The sequence below is a fragment of the Helianthus annuus genome, chromosome 16 (genome assembly GCF_002127325.2).
Source record: "Helianthus annuus cultivar XRQ/B chromosome 16, HanXRQr2.0-SUNRISE, whole genome shotgun sequence".
Classification (NCBI taxonomy): Eukaryota; Viridiplantae; Streptophyta; class Magnoliopsida; order Asterales; family Asteraceae; genus Helianthus; species Helianthus annuus.
In genome coordinates, this window is record NC_035448.2 from 193401812 (window position 1) to 193423204 (window position 21393).

A 21393-nucleotide genomic window follows, 5' to 3' on the forward strand; every position below is an offset into this window, starting at 1 on the left:
GTCCATTCATCATATCGATCCACCATTACGTATTTATACCACGGTTGTAGAACTCACTAGACGCTACTAGGCAGGGGCGGACCTAGCATATAAGAAGGGGCAACCTCCGCTACGGCTTGGCGCTCCGGCGATAGTGTAAAATTAGTGTAAATTTTGGAAAAATTTTGACGTTTTTACGATTTCGCTACGGCTTTTTTATAAAACGTTACGGCTTGACGGATTTTCTAGATCCGCCACTGCTACTAGGCTAGTGGGGTGGGGACTAGCGATTTATCGGGGTTAATCAGATCAGACTTTTTATGTATAATTTTAAGTTTTATACATATATACACATATATTTATATATAACCTTTTTAAGTAGAGAAGTTTTGACCGGAATCTGTGATTTTTTTTTTCAATTTTCCCGATTTTTTTTTCCAATTTTTGGCTGGCCGACTAGCGATTAATGGACTGGTTAACGGAAAATTTATCAGTAGAGGGCCGGCTAGCAGTTAATCGATGACTAGTCACCGATTAATCGCGATTTTTACAACACTGATTTATACTATCGCTACTTGATTATGAAAATTATCATACTTTGAACAAAGTTAAGAAGCAGTGGCGGACCCAGGAAATACTTGCTAGGGGTGCGGATGAGGGGTTCACCAATAATTTCAAGGGGTGCAATCGAGACTTTTGTCTAAAACATACACTAATTTTTTTCAAGGGGTGCGCCCATCTACCCACCAAGACACATAGGTCCGCCCCTGGTTAGAAGTTGTTGGACCTAAGTGGGTTGGTAGTAACTAGTAAACTATGGAAGTGGCCAACAATTTGCATTAGGTTCATGTCTTTGCTATCAAGTATTGTGATGGTGGTGACGGAGGGGCTACGGTGGGGTTGGTGATTAAAAGCGACACAATATGTTACATTAATTTACTTAGCAAGTAAAATTCTTAAAAACACTAAATTCCTCAAATCCCTCGTCACTATATACATTTGAATCATTTATAGTGCATGCTAGGTTTACATTCAACTAATTTGTGGATTACAATCAACTATTCATGATTGAACATTTGAAACTAATAGTAAATACATCCAATCAACTAAGATTCTTTAAGCATAAAAGGTTAAAAACTCATCATTATATATCACAAAATTTTAAACTTGATTACTTGAAAGTCATAATGGTAAAAAGAAAAGAATATCTAGCGTAAGAAGTGAGAAGTGATTTATATGCTAGGGATGTTCATAGTTTAGCTTAGAATGGTAAAACCGTCTAAGCTGGTCATTGCTTTGGTTTCACGGTTGATTTTTTTCTTTAATTTCGGTCTAAAACTGGTCATTGTAGTTAATTGGCTAAATTTAAATTGTCATAAGTACCAATTATATTATGCTTAAAAATGTTACAAATTACAAACTATTTAATAATAATAATAATAATAATAATAATAATAATAAAATTTTCGAAGTCTTCATAAATTAGTGGCTGTTTGGTTCGAAGGTTTTGGAGTTCAGAAATGAGAATAGAATCAATTTTTTTTGTTTGGTTAATATGTTTGAAACTAAAATAGGGAAATGAGACCCTTAGATTGATGTTGGACAGTACACTTAGAATATGTCATGATAACTTTAGTTGACTTTTTCTAGTCCAACATTCATATTATTTTAAATATATTTAACTAGACAATTCAAATAAGAATCTCTCTTATATTATTAAAGATACAATATTCTCAATTATAACATCGAACTTCGAACATGCCTATGCTATGCTCATAACTAGTTAATAACTCGGGCATCAAGATATGGCAAAGAATATACAATTTCTTCAATAACATTTAACTATCTAAGCGAACAAGGATATCACCTTTGTGTCAAACAAATCCTATAAACTTAGGTGTGGGGCCAAGTCTGCACCAAGAAGAGCTCGCGCATACGTTTTTTAATGAAACATCTTAAGAAAAACAAATAGTCTGCAGATGACAATGTCTGCGTGTGCTCTACGCGGCGCAAACAGAAGAGACTGTGCATATCTTTTTTAGAAAAACAAACACCACCTTACTAAATTAAAAGGTATACGTATGACGATTGAAATTTTGAATCTAAAAACATACAATACGTATCGAATATGAAAAAGACGAATAAAATCGCAAACATATTACGAATAAGAAGAATACATGCTACGAAAATAAAAGATTAGTGTCTAGATACAGATTCGATTGTACTCGATCTCATTTTATGAGATCCAAACTCATATTATATTATGAATATATAAATCCAACGCTATCTTAAAATGTCAAATAACATCGATAAGTTTGGCAACATATTTTGGCATCATATGCCCTTTTATTTTGGTGACATCACATCAGTCATCATTCTCAACTCATTAGTCGGTATATATTCTATCCTTGTGTTTACGGATCACAATAAGCAACCTATGATACTTTATTTTTTTGTGGTTTGATTATATAATAATAATTCTTAAGAACACCCGTAATGGTTAAGAAAAATAACGCGCTCATCATGGGGCATTATCCGACACTTGTCATCCCAGTCAGCATGGGGCGTTATTGCAAAAGTGGTGTAATGAGAATAATGCCTAATAATGCCCATTCCAATCATTAAACAAAAAAAAAAAAAAAAAGCAAACAATTGCTCATTGGCTAGTCAAACCTTGGACCACTCCCCATTGGCCACATGATAATCCATTTGATCACTTCAGCGTTTTAAATAAAACGCCAACATGCAATTTTTTCAAAAATAACGCCCAATATCGCCTAGTGTAATGGGGTGAGGGCGTTTTGGGGCGTTTTTTTTTTAATTTTTTTTTAAAATACCGTCCCACTACGGGTGATCTAAGTAAGGTTTATGTCGAAAATGATTACACTCAATGATTAAACTGTTAATTAAAATCCCCTCACACCAGAATAAACTCTTAAACATTCAACCTATGTTACAACTTTATAATTTTTTTTATTGTTCAATCCGTGTAATACACAAGTTACTAACCTAACCTAATGTGTTATTATTTATTTGGTTAGAAAGTATTATGTTGAATATTAGACCAAACCGATATCGCTTAAAACCAAATCAAATTGTAGGTTGTTTTCAGCCAAGCTGAATTAGTTATCTAGTCTTAAGAAATTCAATTCAACTACACCGAGTTCATATATATATCGGGGTATGGATTTTCCTATTTGTATAACCCATTAAACATTTAGGTAGTGTTTGATATGAAGGAATGAGAGGTGGAATTGAATGAACCATTGTGAGGGAATGAAGAAAAGAAGTTTGGTTGGTCGATGGAATGGAATCGTCCATTTCAAAATGCATTCCATTCCTTCAAAATCATTTCATCCGTCCCCCCTGTTTCTTTCCATTCCATTCCCTCTTCGCCCTTTATTAACAGCACTACAACCCACCACTGTTGTCACCACCCACCACCCACCACCCACCACCACCGCCGCCTGCCGTCGTCACCCACCTCCGCCGCCACCCATCGCCGTCACCGCTACCAATGCCACCGCCGCCAACTCCGACCACCACCGCCGCCGCCCATCGACCAAACCACCACTGCCAACACTGCAACTGCAACCATTGCCTCCCCCATCGCCCGACCCGCCACCTCCGCTACCGCCACCCGCCGCCACCCACCTTCGTCCCCACCACCGCCGCCACCCATCGTCGCCACTGCCACCTCCGATCACTGCCGCCACCCACATCCGCCACCACCGTCGCCGCCACTTTCGATCACTGCCAGCACCCACTATCGCCGCTTCCCACCTCCGATCACTGCCACCACCCACCTTCGCCACCGCTGCCGCCACCACCCATCGTCGGCACCACTACCACCTCCGACCGCCTCCCCACCACCATCGCCACCGCCACCGCCACCACCACCATCGCCGCCACCCACCTCGTCGTCACCCACCACCACCGCCGCTGTCACCACTCGCTGCCATCACCACTTACCACCGCCGCCGGTACAAAACTGTCACCTATCACCACCCACCGTCATTGCCCACCACTAACCACCACCATCCGATTTTATTCATTCGTCTTTTCTTGCCAACCAAACAACAAAAGGTAATGATTCATTTCATTCTCACATGGTAACCAAAAAATACATGGAATGGTAATGATCAATTCCATTACCTCATCCATTCCATTACCTTGTCCATTCCATTCCACTGCCCATTCCATTCCACCGCCTATTATTACAATACTAGAGAAAACGAATTGAGAAACCCGAATCGATGAACACTGGTGTGCGTTAGGTGTATTACGATTTTATTGATATTTTAAGCCCATTTTACACATTAGTCAAGTTTTAGATTTATAAAACACGATATTCTACTAACACTAAACACACACTTGGGCAAGTGCACCCATCGTCAACGTAGTATAGCGTTGGTAAGATACCGAGGTCGTCCAATGACACGAGAGCTTTTAGTACCGGTTTATCCTCAACGTCTAATCAAGCTAAAATTTTTGAGAAAAGGTTTAAACATGAAAGATAAACTAAAAATGCAGAAATAAAAATAAAATAACAACAGATAGACAGGATGAATCATTTGGACCCGACTCACCTTTAATGTATCCTTTGATGATTTTCGCACTTTTGCACTTTTTAAGAGATTATCTTAGTTATAGTAGTAGGCCCCTCTTTTGAAGGGGACGTTACCCTCAACCCAGTGGTTTGAGTCAGCAAGGATACAATCCCAAAGGGTCGGAATATTGAAAGATAATTAATTAAGTTATTAATACGAAAAGTGGTAGGCCCTCTTTTGAATGTGACCTTACCCTCGGCTAAGTGGTTTGAGTCAGCAGGGATACAATACCAAGTAGCCGGTTTAATGTATTAATAGTAGTTTACATGTGAGGGGATCAAGCCATTCGCACCCCCGCCATCCAATACCAGTGGATATTGAAGGAGGTCCTAGTAAGCTTGACCCAGGTCCTTGCAGGATCTATACACTGAACAAGACAATAACTTTACTAAACCATTCCCTTAACCCCCGACCAGGTAGCCAACATATTTCTATATAGACCGTAGAGATATGAATGGTGAAAATCTTTTACCTTCAACATAAGAAACTAGTTATTAAAGTCATTAATACAAAACCAAATAAAAAGTGCGAAAAGATTAAAAATCAAAAGTAATACATTAAACACTTGTCTTCACCAAGTGATGTAAGAGACTTAGCCAAACATGGCCTTTGATTGACAAGAACTCTTATTATCAATCTTGGATCCCGAGACTACTACACACTCTAAAGGTGGATGATGGATGATGGTGGTGGGTGTTGGTGGTGTAGTGGTGGTGGAGTGGTGGCAAAGTGGGAGAGTAGTGATTTGCCAAGGGATGCTTTTGAAGTAAGCCAAGCACCCTTATTTATAGCCTGAACAGAAGCCCGGCCACGGCCCCGTGTCCAGCGGACACGCCCCCGTGGCCATCCCTTTTCTCTTCCTTCATTAATTGCTTTTGTCGGCATTGGGCTCCACACAGCCCCGTGGGTAGAAGCGTATCTGTACTACCAAGATTTTGCGAATCTTAGCGTTGACCACGCCCCGTGCTGAGCTGGGCACGCCCCCGTGTTGGGCATAGAAGCTTCCACAGCTTTGTCCTTTCTGCAGACACCTGACCACGCCCCTGTGTACAGTGGGCACGGGTCGTGGGCAACCTTCTTTTTCTTGTTTTTGTTCTTGGGGATGCTGCCGAGGGGTCGGGCATGTCACGTTTATTGCTTTTCTTTGTATTTATGTTGGTTTTCGCTGTATATTTGTTCCTTTTGCTCGTTTAAGCTCATTTGGTCCTGTAAATTCAAAAGGAAGACAAAAGCACGCTTTTCCAACATTAGTACTAAAAAGGGTTAGTTTTATGCCTCATTTGATGTAATTTATATATTGCATTTTGCACACATCAAACACTACTATTGATAAAGTTCACTTTTTTTTATTAGAAATTGATATTAAACTGTATTCGAATTCAGTTTTGGTTTTGGTTCAGTTTGAGTTGAAAATATATCAAATTTGAATAAATGTAAATAACTGATACCTAAACCAGTAAACCCACTATTATTTTGTTTGTAAAAACATGGAAACCAAATTGACTAGTAAAGTTAGAGGATTGACTCTATTTGGTTAACCGATTTGACTTATAATCATATTCGTTGTAGTTATGTTGTGTTTTATAAAGTCAACTAAACTTGAGGGAGCGGTTATGTCAATTCAATAGTTAAGGGTAGTTTTAACTTTTAATAGTGTTTACTTGTTTTTTTGAAGGACTGATTGTGTAAACCATTTTGCTAATGTTTGTTAGGTTGTTAAATATGTAGTTAGTAGTTGATTCAGAATTCATTCACTTGTAATCTTCTTCTTTACAGTTTTCTTTGATAGTCAATAAGAGAGAATCGTTTGAGTTTTGATCTTTTGTTCATCTTGGTTTTCACTTTGTTTCAATTCTTTGGTGTTAATGTTGATTCAATTTCAACAATTGGTATCAGAACCACATTTAAGGCTCTTTACAAATAATTTTGATTCGATTAAAGTTTTAAGCGAAGGAAGGTGATTGAATATGGTGTCAACAAAGTTTGACATAGAGAAATTCAACGGTAAGAATGATTTTGGTATATGGAGGATGAAGATGAAGGCACTACTAGTGCATTATAGTGTTGTTGGTGTACTAGCCAGAAATGCACAATTGGCTATCTTCCTTAACGTGATTAAAGAGATATACCCGAAAAAACACATAGTGTGATTATACTGTGTTTTGGTGATCAAGTATTGTGGGAAGTTTCAAAAAAAGTCAAAACTGCAGGGATTTGGGCGAAATTATAAAGTTTATGTATGACAAATCTTTAGCCAAATGTATGTACTTGAAGAAAAGGCTTTATAAATTTCACATGTCTTCAGGGAAATCTTTAGAAGATCACACATATGAGTTTAACAAACTCATTCTAGATCTTGAGAACATAGAAGTTGTTCTTGAAGAAGAAGAAGACCAAATTATTATCTTCTTAACCTCTTTACGACACTCACATGAGCATTTCATTGATACTCTTATGTATGGAAGAGAGACTCTTTTAATGGAAGATGTGTTAGTTGCACTTGATTCTGAAGAACTTAAAAAGAGGTCTAATAGTCATAATGAAATAAGTGATTGACTCGTGGTTAGAGGCAGACCTGAGCAGAGGACTTCAAAGTTTAAAGATCCAAGAAATTAATCACATGGAAAGTCAAAATCTAAGTTCAAACGGAGATGTTTTGTTTGCAACTCAAACAAGCACTTTATAAGAGATTGCCTATAGAGGAAAAAGAAGAAATATGAGTATGGTACATCAAAAAGTATGCAAGAAAATTAATCACCAGATGGCTTTGTGAAGGTTATAACAGTGCGGATGTTCTTGTAGTCACTAATCAAGAATTGAATGATGAGTGGATATTGTGGATACTAGACTCTGGTTTTTCTTACCATATGACTCCACACATAGAGTTTTCACATATTTGAAGTTTAGAATATTGGGACTGTAAAATTGTGAGACAATAGGCCTTGCAAGATTCTTGGTCATGGAGTTATTTCATTTAGATTGGATAATGGAATAACTATTAATCTGAAGAAGGCAAGGTGCATTCCTGAATTGTTTAAGAGCCGTATATGTTTGGATACTTTTGGAAGTGAAGGGTACAGTGTCAGTTTGAAGAATGGTAAGGCTACGGTTGTTAAGGGTTCTATGGTTGTTTTATTGGTAACTAGGAAAAGTAATAATACTTATGTTCTTGATGGTAAAGTAGAACCAGGAAATGTGGTTGTAACTATTGGTGTAAGGAGAATAGTGTAGTGTTATGGCATAATAGGTTGAGAGATATGAATAGTCAAGGGTTGGCATAACTGATTAAACAAAAAGTAATTAAAGGGTTGAAGGACAGTAATGTTGTTTTTTGTGAAAACTGTATCATGGGTAAGTCTCATAGAGTTAAATTTACAAAAAGAATTCGTGTCACAAAGGGGTGTCTAGACTATGTTCATTGATCGGAGTGTCGCGCCCCGATCAAAGATAACATTTATATGCCCAAATTACCCTTAACTATGTGTTAGTGGTAGCAAGGGTCGAACCACGAAGAGTTTGTGGTTTGTGCACGGGCGTGATTGATTATTAAAACTTTCACGAATTTATGAAGCTTGCTATATTGATTAATAGTTTTTTGGTTTGTTTTGAAAAGAGTGTCGGAATTAACCGACGGGTTTGTTTATAGATTACTTAACTACGAAAAACTTGATGGTTTGATTAAAATGATAATTGGAGAACAAGGTTCATACTCGGTTCGACAATTGCAAGGCCTATGTCACACCCCGACCACGTAAAATAACAAAACGTGGTGGAAACGTCGGGGAGTGTTGTAACAGAATCATTGTTTCACAACCATGGATTAAATAGTTTCGTTTTATTGAATAAATGAACTCATTGTTTTAATACAATCAAATAAGTACAACTATTATCTTTCAAGTTTTAAAGTCGCTAAGGCACGAGTCCATCCTAAGTGTAGCATATATCATCAATCATCACAGAGCAGTACCTGAAACATGTGTAAAAATAGGTACGTCAGCATAAAAATGCCTATGAGATACATAGGTTTTATTGATGTAGGATTCATGACTTATAAGTTTAAAGAAAAGGTTTTAATAAAAGTAGTCATGATCCTTGAAAAAGGTTTTCTTTTATAAATCATACCAAAATTTATAAGAAATCAGATGATACAAAATAATAATACATAGGTAGTTAAATAATTAAGTAAAATGAGTTTGTATAAAATGTACTGTTTGAAAAATAATATTTTGATAAAAAGATTTATAGTATATATAAAAATATACTTCGGTTTTAAGAAAGTTGAATAAGTTATATATTAAAATATATTTTAGTTCCAAAACCATTAACCCAAGTGTACCAAATAACGCCACGTTATGTAATGCAATGAAAACACTTATATATAAGAAGTACCAGCGGCGTATATACCATGTTTTCATCACATTACACCCGTCCCGTCATCTAAACACTAACCAAAAACCAGTCATTAAGTAAATAGTATATTAACCATACTTTAGTTGGTAACATAAATAAGTTTTCAGTAGTATATCAAAAGTATACTTTGGATTTATAAATAACATATTAAACTATGTTTTGGTTCGAAAATAACATATTAAAACTATGCTTTGGATTATGAAGATAACATATCAAACTATGTTTTAATGATTAACAAAATATATGTTGGTTTTTGTACAATATCCCATATGAGAGCATATCAAACTATACTTTTGGGAGTATAACTTAATATACAAAAATAATGTGATTTAAGAGTTCATTCAGACCTAGTGTATCAAAATACACCTTTGAGACTATAGAAATACCACAAAGGCAATCCCTATTTGGATGGAGCAACAAATTGGTTTCAGACATTCCATGACAACAGGAATGGGGTGTCAAATCCTATAGCGCTATATCATACTACCAACCGGTCTGGTGAACAAAAATAAGTACTATTCCAACAATTAATTTTATAATCTTTGAAAAATCAGTGTTTAAACCATAGATAATCATTCAGTTTGTCAAAAGATAAGTATTAACATGTATAATCAATTATACTTTGAAATCATGAAAATAACAGATAGGTACACACGCTTCACCCCAAAACATTTGAAAACAGTAAAAGAGGAGAACTATGTACTCACTTGAGATTGCTTAGAAGTCCTAGGATAACCACCAAGCAAAGCTAGAGGAGCACGGAATCAAACGACACCTAATATTGATAACTACATAAATAAACCGGACCTAAATCGGGAGATCGGATAGTATGAGGTCTCGTAAACCAAATGAGTGTGGGAACTCATATGATATGGTTTAACAAGGCCTACATACTAAAATGAAACCTATCCTAAGTGCTTACGACCCATCACGACCCGTTTAGGTAGCTTACGCTACTTTAACGCGTCGTTTGCGTAAAACGCGTTCGGACCGCCTAACTAGTCTTATGACAAGTATTATATGCCCAAACATGTTTAATTATGTTGCATAATTAGTTAAATGACAAAAGTTTGGGTTACATATGCTTAAATATCAATTATGCATAAAAAGGGTATTTTGGTAATTTACCTAAGGCATATAAACTACCTATCATACAACTACTTAAACGAAGTGACCATAAAGTATAACCTCGGAAGGTTATTCCCTATACAACTATGGTCACTAAACATGTTTGGTCGGATCCTAATGATCGACCAAACGGGTCATGTTCGAAAGTCTAAGCGGGTGTTTAGTCCGCGTGACTTACGACTCTAGACAAGCACTAAACTAAAAGTGACGAGCTAAACATGTCGAAACATGTTTAACAAAGTTAGAAAACAGGTTTTGATATCAAAACAAACGGTTTTGATATCTTAGAGTAGTTTGGTTACAAAATACGCGAGAAAACGCATTTTGGCCGAAACTACGACTCGTCACTAAGCCTAGATAACGTGGTAATCAGTAGGTATAGTCACTAGGGACTATAACCATCGTGATTACGCTCACGTTATGAAGTTCAAACGAACTTCGCATTGGCCATAAACTGGTCAATGCAGAAAGTCAAACGCAGTTTGACTTTTAAGCGAAAAACGAAAGAAAAGAACGAAAGAATACTTACAGAAGGTCCCCGCAAGATTTGAACCCGACTCTCTCTCAGGTAGGAAGCATATACTTCCACTTAGAGAGCTTGAATCAGATTCAAATGTGAGGAATGAATGAAAACATGGTGGGTATTTATAGGAAATCTAGAACCGTTAGGATCGTTCATCGCAAAACGAGCTTCGATCTCATCCGTACACATGTGCCCATGGTTTTGTGAAACCATGGGAGCCCATAGTTTCATTAAAACCATGTAAAAATGAGGGGAATAGCTGGAACAAGCTGGAATTTAGATTTTTCATTTTGGTCCCTTCCTAAGATAACTATGGCAGAATGTCAATTTTGGTTCCTGAACTTCAGAATCTTGCATTTCGGCTCATTTTTGACACGTTTAAGCCCCGTTAACCTCATTTCAAGGCTCTAAAATGAAGTTAAAGTATAGGGAACTCAAAACATGTTCAAAAATATGTCGGATGTCGGTTCGTTTGGTCGTACGGTTGCGTTGTTCGGTTAATTACGACGGAAGTCGTAACGAACGCAAAAACGATCCAAATCAAGCGACGAATGGAATTTTCTTATGCCAAACACTAAAATAAAATATTTTAATGCTTACATAAATTTTTGGATGTCCGGATATATTCAGAACGTAAGATATGCGCGAAAATGCAAACTTATGCACTTTTTGACGCTTTTAGTCCCTGAATGACCAAAAGTTTATTTTTGCGCACCAAACACCTCAAAGCCTATTTCTAAGCTATGTAAAGTATATTTAGGGCATATTTAACTTATGATCAAGTTCCGGAAGGTTCGTTAGTATACGAATCGGTATAGTTTCGCAGTTTGACACAATTAGTCCCTGCGATCGAACAAACTTGATTTCAACACACCAAACCATCCAAAACTTATTTCTAAGTTATATAGAGGTTATTTAAGGTATGCTAAGCCTATTTCACTATTCCGGAGTGTTTGTTGCATTAAACTGGTTATATTTACGCATCAGTGCGCGTATAACCTTCCAGAAAGCGATTTAGAGCTTGAAATCGGACAAGAATTGATATGTGCAAACGATACACATATTTTTACAAATCCCAAGTATGAAATACAATATTTCATTGGTTTGGCATTTGTTTGATGGTTGAAGTGACACAGGTGTCACAGCCTAAGGTTTCCACACATTTTAATTTGGTTTAATTGAATTCGGTTATTAACGGTTTTAGTGTCGCAAGGCTTAGGTGCCAATTGCTATCAACGTCTCAAGAATATACCATAATGCACTTCGTTACCTAGGACATGTAAATCCTATCGGATGATAAGGCATAATTGCACAAACTTGATTTGCAAAGTCAAATTTTATAATCACTCGACAATTCACAAATATAATTTAAATGCAAGACAATTATAAATCAATTCAAATGTAAATTTAAATTGTCACAAAACCAAATACTAAACACATATCAAACCCTAAGAATCCTTACAAAAGTCTACACCAGGGTGGACCTAAGAGAATTAGCCCCTCATGGTGAACGGAACATGATCAATGGATGATTGGAGATTGCACATGAACAACTCGAGCCTTGATGATGGTTATAATGAAGGTTAGGGTTTATGGTTGATGGTGATGTTGAATGGATTGGTGAAGTGATGATGATGATGGTGAATCAGCTTTTAGGATGGATTGATGGATGATGATTGTGGTTGATGGTGGTGAATCCAATAGGTTAGAGATGGTGTTGGTGATGTTCTTGGCTCCAAGAATGGTGTTTTTCTTTCAAAAATACGTGACTCCTTTTGAAATCCCCAAAAAGTGGGTTTTAATTCATCCAAAACAACAAATGAAAGCAAATCAGCGTCGCAGAGCAGGGCTAGGCATCCCCGACAGCCTACCCCGGCGTCAGCGATGCCCCGTGGAAAGTTCAGTTTTTGCTGACGCTCTATTCTGCTGTCTACACGAGGGCATTGATGACGCAACCTGTATATCAGCTATCCTGTTATGCTTGTTTCGCCTACCCGATTGATCCCGTTCGCTCTTAATGCTCCGTAAAGCTCCCGAATAGCTCCTTAAACTTCGTTAGACCTGCAAAACACAATTCTAATCAAAGTAGGCCATTCAAAACCAAAATTCACGTAAAAACATAAACTTAAATACGAATAAGCATCGGTTTTCGACCACGCATCATTCATGCAAACTTATGGGAGCCCGAAAGAACTATGACACTAGGTAGGGCCTTATATTTCTTATCAGTAGTTGATGAAATCTTAAGACGGGTTTGGGTTTATGTTATTAAACACTAATATAAAACATTTGGAAAGTTTAAAGAATAGGTAGTTAGTATCTGATTCAGAATTCATTCAGTTGTAATCTTCTTCATTACAATTTTCTTTGATAATAATCAACCAGGGAGAATCTTTGAGTCTTGATCACTGTTCATCTTGTCATTCACTTTGTTTCAATTCTTTGGTATTGAGGTTGATTCCAAATTCAAAAATATGTGTTGTATGTAAGAACGAATCAGTCGAAATCTTAAATATTTGTAAGACAAAATAGATTTTAGTAATCCAAACTATGATCCGTTGGTTGATATTATCTATATTGGCAATGACCATGATGTGACCAATGACACTTCTAAGTTTTATTTTCTTTGTACAGGGCAAACTCAATCTATCAAACAAGCAAATTCATTTATCAGTAATAAACAATTAAATGATCTTTATCTAGATCAAAATGTTGTCATTTGTATTGAAGAGACTAAACGAGAGTTAGGTGCAAACGAAGTTAAATATCTGTTAACGTAATTATTATACATTGTACTTCTAAAACCTAAAACTAGGGTGCGATAATCTTTTACTTTATTGTTCATAAACCATTCAAATTCAATTTTTGTTAATTCCATAAAATCAAACTAAGGGTATAGGTAGTGGTTAAACACTTTCAATAGGTAAACTCTCATATCACCCAATCAAACAGTGCCACGTCATTTTACCTATTTTGTTTACCTATTCCTCAAAAACGTTGGCGGTGGTTAGACACTTGGAATAGGTAAACTATTCTTTTTTATTTTTGATTTTTTTTAACTTATGTGTTAAGATAAAACGAATAAAACATCAAACTTTTATAAATAAAAAAAAACCCATTACATTAAAATCTAAGTTAAAAAAAATAATAAAACAATGCAACAACAAAAAAACTAAAAATTATAAGGCCAACCTTATTTTTTGCGATCTCGCGTTTTCTAGCGAGTGTGATTTCCAACATCGAAGGGTGAACATTGTCGTGAGCCCGGTTAAATGTCTCCAAGTCCTTGTTGAACATAGTTTGTCGTAACGCCTCACGTTGCTCATCCGCCAACGACATGTATTTTTCTTCTCGTAACCTTTTAATATCCATCAACTCTTTCTTTATGGCCTTGTATTCTTCGAATCTACCGGTTATATCTCTTGGATTTTCGTTTGTTGAAGACGGTCCTTTGAACCGGACCCCGAATGTTTTTTCCTCCCTTCACCTTTGTTTGAGCCTTCTATTTGTTTGAAAAGATTTGAATGTAAAGGTGAAAATTATTTGTTTGTAAGATTGTGTTTATAAAAATGGCAATGAATTGGGTTCGTTTATAAAGGTGAAAATTATTTATTTTTTATGTTAAACGGCTATATAGCCGTTGGATTGCTCAACGGTCAAAAAAACCAAACACTTCCAGAGCGGTAAAGGTTCACCGAACCAAACACTTCACCGAGCGGTAAAGGGGGTTGGCGGCGGTGTTACAGGCGATAAAGGAGTTTACCGCCACCCTTTACCGCCCACTCCGCATACCCTAATCACTCAACAATTAAGCTTAATCTTATTGACTAAGTTAAATAATTGATTACAAAGAAACACCGTTCACCAAACTCTATGGATTCGAAATCCTGTTTAGCCCAACTAGCTATTTTAGGTAAATACTTTTCAAAATACCCAAAATGATAAATACTTTTTGTAATGACACTAGTTTAAGAAAAAAAACTCTAAAAAGCTCATCCTTAATTATGGTTTAATCTCTCTAACTACTTAAATGTATATTTTCAATTTATACACATAAAAACATCATCAAATTGAGCTAATTTAGATCTCAATTCTCAACCCTTTTAACAAAACCATAATATAAATAAAATAAGCAAACAAAAATATCTTTTTCATCTTGGTCTTGCAAGTTCGAGCCATGAGTGAACCGATGGAGGACTACTCATTTGCAACTCGCACCATCCATGCAACCAATAAGAAAAGTGAACTGCACCCCAACTAGCTCGCACCTTAAAGGTCCCTCTCACACTATACAAAACTTTATTACTCAAAATTTGTGTTTGAAGTTCCTTTGCATAGCTTGGTGACAAAGTGACCAAACTTGATATGAAGTGAATCAACACCACCCAAGTCCCCTTACTTCTTTGGCTAAATGGTTGAATCGATTGCGTAGCAATCACATCGTCTTTGAAGTATAGTTGCATGAGCGCATGCTCGAATTTAACGTCGAGTTTCTTGTTGGGATTGGAGAAATTTGCAATGAAAGTGAAGTCACCATTAAAATGGCCCGGTGAGTCAAAATATATAACGTTTAGGGTTGCATGGCTAGTGTCAAGAATGGGTGTTTTTGGCTTGACAACTAGAAAAATGATCAAAGTTGCAATTCCAAAGAATATTACAAGTAGGCAAAATATTAAACATATTATAGCAACACACCACATGGCTGGATTTGTGTGGCGGTGTTTCCTTAACAAGAGTCGAACTCTTGATTTCGTGGTGTCATCTTCGTGTGGAAACTCGGGTGTTAACACGTTTGAAATTGTGGAATTTGACGATTGTAGTCTTGACAAGACATGTTTGGTTAGAGGTGATGGTTTGATATATGAGTGTTGTCTTGAAAGGAAACTACACGCGGTGGGAGAGGGGGTGGTGGCTTTGGATTACGGCGAAGGTGTGTAATAGACGGATGGCGCCTCTGGTGGTTCTGGCGGCGGCGACGGTGGTGGTGGTGACATGAGGGATGACATGTTAATAGGAAGTGTTTGGAAGTATAATAATCACACCAAATGAAACAATAATGAAACAATGGCAAATAAAAAGAAAATGAATTATTACATGCATTAATATAGAGGATGTTATTAGGTGGGATTAAAGAAAAGATAAAAGGGAAAGTGAGTGCTTCTTTGTTGATTGAGACTTGACAATGGTGGTTAGGGGTGTTCAAAACCGAATATCCGAATTTTGGATATCCAAAATTTTCGGATACCTGATTTCACTATCCGAATCCGTATCCGAATTTTCGGATATACAAGTGCGACACTCAAGCTATCATGGTCTAGCACATGGAATTGCTAGAGGAGGAGTTCCCTCAGCACGGATAGCTATTTATAAAGTATGCGGTCCAACAGGTTGTGATTATACAGACATTCTGAGTGCCTTCGAACAGGCCATTGCTGATGGGGTTGATATCATACCGATCTCACTTGGAAATGACGATCCACTCGAACTTACTTTTGACCCAATTGCGATTGGAGCATTTCATACAATCAAGGGGGCATTCTGACGTAAATTCTGCAGGAAATAAGGGTCCTTCTAGAGCTTCTATTAATTAATATGCTCCACGGATCTTTACTGTGGCAGCAAGTGATATTGATAGAAAAATTGTCGACAAGCTCCTTCTCGGAAAAGATGCAACTCTAGTGGTGAGTAGTTATTATAACTACGTACTTTCTAGTTAGCTAGCTTGTATTTTTGGATGCTAATGAACATTTATAACTAACCTGAATCAATGTAGGGTCATGCTATCAATGTTTTTCCATCAAGTGATGAACCATTGCCTCTTGTTTACGGAAAAGATGTGACAAGTAGATGCTCGGAAATTGATGCAAAGTAAGAAAATGTTATATGTTGTTAACATAAAAATCGATTCGTGTGCCTAACCAATTTTTTTTGTTGGCTTATAGGAACTTTGTTATCGAATGCTTAGAGAGTAGTTTGGTCGACCATAAAGTAGTTCTTTGTGACCAGGAGCCCATCTAGGAGGAAGTTAAAAAATCTAGAGCCAGTGGTTTTATCTACCCAAGTCTTGATGTTGTAGCCCTAAGTAGAGATGATCTTAACTCGGTCAAAAAATTCAAAAAATCTACCCCGTAATGACCTTTTTCTCTGTTTAACTACAAATATGAATATTATGCAGCACCTAATTGTTACTCAAAATTGTTCACAGAGAACCTCTGGTTCAAATTTTAAGAAGTGAGCCTATTGACAATCCAGGTGCTCCTTTTGTTGCTCCATTTTCTTCTCGAGGGCCTAGTATATATATGCATGATATGTTAAAGGTACGTATGTGCTCCTTTTTTCAAAGTATATATTAGTTCTTAATTAAAAATGAATTTATGGTATATCGACTTCGTGTAGCCCAACTTGTTCAAAAAGATCTCTAACATAAATTTTCGTATATACATGTAACTAGGTTATAACCCGTGGTACCCACGGGTCGCTCTATCTTTAAGGACAAATAAACGTATTAATTTAAATTATTTTTTTTTTGCTGCGGTATACAATAGAAAAGTAATAACAATATAACAAAATTCAACAGATCATAATTATTCTTAATGCTGAAAGAACTTGTTAATACTAAATAGGTGAGACAACGGTCTCTTCAAACGATGCTACATTGTATATTCCCTGAAATCTCTCTGCGTCACGTAAGTATTGAGAGTCCTTCATTCCAATTTGTATCTCGATAATACCACCCCGGTCGACGTTAACAGTCCAAGTGTCACATTTGTTCTCAGCTAATTTGTTAAGCCATGATTCAACTGAATAAAATAACTTTCCGGTTCTAAACGACGACACTTCTGACCATATTTCATCTTCAAATTTATATAGCTTCAAGATTGTTTTAGGGGTCTCTACAACAATAAACATATGAAGTGTGTTGCGGATGTTGAGAAAACTGCATTGGCGACCAAAAAGATCAGTAGATTGGGGTATCGAAACCTTAGAAAAAGTTTCAGATTCGACATCAAAAGCAATGGTATAACTTTTAGCAGGCGTCCAATAGTGTGGAGATGGAAAATATAAAATATTATTGCATAAAGTTCCGGAGGACCACCAATATAAAGTTGAAGCGTAATCCGCTCCTTTCAAGAAAGTTAAAGTTTTCCATTCACGTGTGTTCCGAGAATACACACGCTGTATAACAGCATCATTACGACGTTGGAGAAGTAATATTTTTAGATCGTTAGACGAATCCATATAAATCCCAACTGCATCTTCCCTTAAATCAAAAAAATTTTTAGGTTTCTTATCACACAAATTCAAAAATTTGTTAGTCGTTGGATTCCAAAGAATTAATTCGTTCGGACGCCACTGAATGCACATCAGTAAAATACCATAATGAGAAGCAAGAATGATTAGATTGGAAAGATGGGTGTCAACTGGGAAGGAAATACTCTTCCCTGAAGAAATGTCTAACTTTCCTCCAATCAAGTTATGAATATCAATTGATGAGTTGGTAAACTTGATAACCTTACGATAAGGGTTATTAGCCATACGGCGATAGTGTATAATCGCAAACAAATGTGACGATAGTTCATAACGCCATTGTTTAGAGACACATCTTAATCGAGCAACATACTTTGTTGGTAGCCTTGATAGGATTTCGTTAGCAAACATTTCAAATTCAAGACGTTGCATCCTACAAAAAAAATCATAAAAAACTTTTGATGACAATTATGTAATGCAATTTTCGAAATAAGCAACAAAGTTGGATGAATCATGTACAAAACATATAATAATCCAAAATTGAATCGTATGAAGATCAATGGCAACTAAATCATCAAAACATAAATAAACATGAAAACAAAAGCACAAAATCATAGTTAGTGTAAAGTACCTGTTATCTAAACACAAATTATCTAACCAACTTCGGTTCTCTTTATTTATAATTGCAATGTAAGGAAAAGCTCTATAATGTTAATAAGGATATTCTATTTTAAGAATGTATAATATAATTCCGGATATAATGCATTAAAATTTAAAATGAATGAAAATATTGTCTAAAAAAATAGATTGAATCAAAAGTATAAAGATGTTAAATCGTTAGATTGAATAAAGGATACTATATTTTAAGAATGTATTGTAGAAATCGATTGAATTAATAATATAAATATGTGATTTTTAAATTTTAAGTAGTTGTTAGTTGAATAATTTAGTTTTAATAATTAGGTTAAGTATATTGATTTTTTATAAAAAATATAATTAACAGAATTCGTTTGAATTATAACTTATCTCATAGTTCTTAAAATAAATTTAGAAAATTGTAGAATGTAAAATTAAGGATTTTTTTGATTAGAAAATTCCTTAAATAACAAATAAATTTGAAGACAATATACTTTCCATTCATATAATAAAAATTTCGGATGAATTTATTTAAATATGCTTGAAAAACAAACCTAATATCTATTAACATAAAAATATTAACTTTAATTAGAGATATGTTTAAATACATTTACATTATACAAAAACCATAAATCCTTCACTTTTATAAATGGGGTTATACAAAAACCATATTTCATTGTTTTAGTAATAACAGTTTAAATATTGGATAAATATAAGTAAAATAATAATAAACGTAAATTAACCTTATACAAGTTTTATAATAAAAAAAGAAATACTTAACAATTATATTGTCTATCACAATCATACCATCATTTCAACATTACTTACCCTAACATTGAGCAGACCTAAACTCACATTCTTCAAGATATCTAGCAAACGACGGTTGAAGATTTGGTAAAGGTAGTTTTCCGGCAACACTTCCGATCACTTCTACAGGTATGTATTTTTTGAGTTACTATGTAAAAAATGTCTTTAGAACTACAAATAAGTCGTGGGAAGTTTGATTTCGGCGATTAATCAATACATAAACGTGAAAATTGGTATTTAGATATTTCAACACTTTCGAATTTGTATGTTACGCATATAAAAAATGGATTACATGTATTGCATGTGTTTGTAAATATATAATTATGGCTTGATTTTGTGTTTTGTTTGATAGATTTTCTTCATACTCTTATGAAATTAGGTTTTTATTGTATAGTATATTGATTTGGAAGCTTGATTCAGTTATGAACATCGAATTAACTTTATGATTTAGTCTATTTTGCTTCGCCTATAGAGAAATCCAATTATATTATTTTTGTTGAATTTTTTTTTTGTGATTATCAAGTACAGTATAGTAATAGTTTAAGGTAGCTATAAAAAAATGTATCAAACTGTAAATTTATTGAATAAAACGAATATTTCTTTTCTTGTTAACAAATATAATGATGAAATAATACTCCCTTTAAAATTTTGTACATATCAATACAACATTGTAATTTTGAAATCCTACATAAAAGCAAATTAATAACATCAGTTTGTCTAATATTGGTTAATAGGTAGTTCTCATATTATTGTCAAAATATACGAATAAGTTAAATTTCAATAGTAAATGTTTCTAATAGATGTTGTTATATTACAGGTATAAACAAATGAGTAGATCATGTGTCGCTTCGTTAGAAAAGAGTTCATCATTAAAACTGGTATGCTACAATGGTTACAAATAAGTTTATATATTTCTAATAACTAACATTTACAACATAATCTAACACTCAGGTGGTACCAATTGACTTCGTTAAGAACATATATGGAGTTTATTGGCAAAGAAAAACAATAATGATACATCATATAAGTGGGAAAAGTTGGCCAGTTTCGTTGAGAAGTGTAAGTGGTGAATGCGTTATAACTGACGGATGGAGAAATGTGGTAAGGGACCTTCAGTTGCCAAATAACACGTTATTGCGCTTAACGGTAATGGAAGACCAAAACATGGAAATCGATTGTTTCATCCAAAACATATGTGGTGAATCTTTTGTGACATTAAACCGTTACGGAAGATTAAATATTATAGTAAGCATACTAACATGTTTGAATATATATTTATTCTATTTTAGATTGACAGCTAACTATTCCAAATCTTTCAGGTGATTCCGGATGATTATGTAACAACATGTTACACTTACACGCCAGTGAATGATTATTATAACATTTATGCAGAAGGCAAGATTTGGAAAGTTGAGACCGAAAGAATAAACGATAATTATGTTCTTACAAAAGGTTGTCCAAAGCTATTTACTGATCTTGGAATCGAAGACGATGATATACTCTTGTTGACGAAGATGGACAGCGTCACATTTGAGTTGAAAATTTATCGGAAAGGAGTTGAAATAACGCTTAACAACAAAGAAGAAAGTGAAGAAGACTCTTTGCTGGAAATACCTAGGGACTCCTATTGTAAAAGCGTTGACTTCGTAAGTATTTTGAACTAACTTATAACATACTTTGTAAAAATGTAATTATTTTTTGTATTTGATTGAATAACAGAACTTCAGTCAAGATACTGATTCAAAAGATCAAGAAATAGCTGAGGTAATAACGACTCCTTTATACATATTTAAATACAATATACTAATGGTTGATATATTTTATTAATTATAATATATAGATGGATGAAGGTGAAAAAGAAATTTCAAAAGAAGGACCGAAGAGTATGAAGAAAAAAGAGCCAAAAGAAACAAAAAAAGAAGATGTACTTATTTTAAACATCACTAAATAGATAAGTCTTTTCATTCATATGTGTGCATATATTTAGTTAATTATTGTTGGCTATTATTAATTGAAGTTGTTCGTTGTCTCAACAGCTTAAAAAAAAGGAAA